The following is a 1031-nucleotide window of genomic DNA, read 5'->3' as shown; positions in this document are numbered from 1 at the left end:
GTCGAGGCTGCGGTGGCCGGGAGCGGCCGCTGCACTCCGGTCTGGGCGACAGAGTGAGACCCTAACTCAAAAAAAAAAAAAAAAAAATACGAACGGTCTCCAAAGTAATAATTGATTGCAGGTCTTGGTGTGATAGACCCCACCTTATTCCGCAGATGGGGTTGTGAGAAATTCTATATAAACCAGTCCTTTGAGAAATGTAATCTTTTCAAACGCCCTGTACCCAGCCAGGGAACAGAATGTGGTGAACCGTAACAAAGGGAATTGTTTTGGAAAGTGCAATTCCCCCCAGTTACATTGGAAATCTGGGCTTATGTCAGCCCCTGTTGCTCTGTCTGGGTTGGTGTTGCGCTGTCCTGCAGGAATCCTGAGGTCTTGTGAAAGTGCAGGTTAATTCGGCAGGTCTCAGGTGGGGCCGATTCTGCGTTTCTAGCAAGTTCCCAGGTGAGGCTGCCGCTGCCGGTCTTGGTGGTCGGGCTGGGAGTGGGCGGGAGCCATGGCCCCCCCAGGCTCAGGAGCCAAGCTGCATCGAGGGTGGTGGGGCTAAGAGGAGACCACTCTTTGAAGAGCTATACAAGGGACAGTAGCCTCTCATGGCTATAAGGTTTTAAGATTATGTCCCCCAGTCTGTAACTTTACTTCTAGTTATTTGCATACCAAAGCCTCAGGTATATAAGGAATCAAAAATATCAATCTTTTTCTCTGTGGTCTCTGCTCTTGGTGTATTGCTTTAAAGGTCTTTATTTTCTAGTGCTATGAATACTTTTTTTAATACTTTCAGTTTAACTGTAATCCAGCTGGACCTTATTTTGCTGTATATTGTCTAATCCTGCTCCTTGATCTAACCAGACTTAGCCTATGCTTTGGAGAGCCATGTGCTCCTTCATGAAGGGAAAACCAGTTAAAAACAGAAGGGAGAGCCGGGCTCGGTGGCCCAGCCTGTAATCCCGCGCCTTTGGGAGGCTGAGGTGAGTGGATTGCCTGAGCCCGCGGGTTCGAGACCCGCCTGGGCAGGCGAGACCTCATCTCTA

General features: G+C 49.3%; 1 protein-coding gene across 1 annotated transcript in view; it reads left to right on the top strand.

Moving 5' to 3' along the window:
- The window catches only part of DMKN (dermokine), a 16274-nt gene that overhangs the window by 2797 nt on the left and 12446 nt on the right, over positions 1-1031 (top strand). The window lies entirely within an intron of this gene.

This window comes from Carlito syrichta, unplaced genomic scaffold (assembly GCF_000164805.1).
Source record: "Carlito syrichta isolate Samal-C Ts95f unplaced genomic scaffold, Tarsius_syrichta-2.0.1 Scaffold314091, whole genome shotgun sequence".
NCBI classification, from domain to species: Eukaryota; Metazoa; Chordata; class Mammalia; order Primates; family Tarsiidae; genus Carlito; species Carlito syrichta.
The sequence above is the reverse complement of the archived record's forward strand: the minus strand, read 5'-3'. Positions and strand labels throughout refer to the sequence as shown.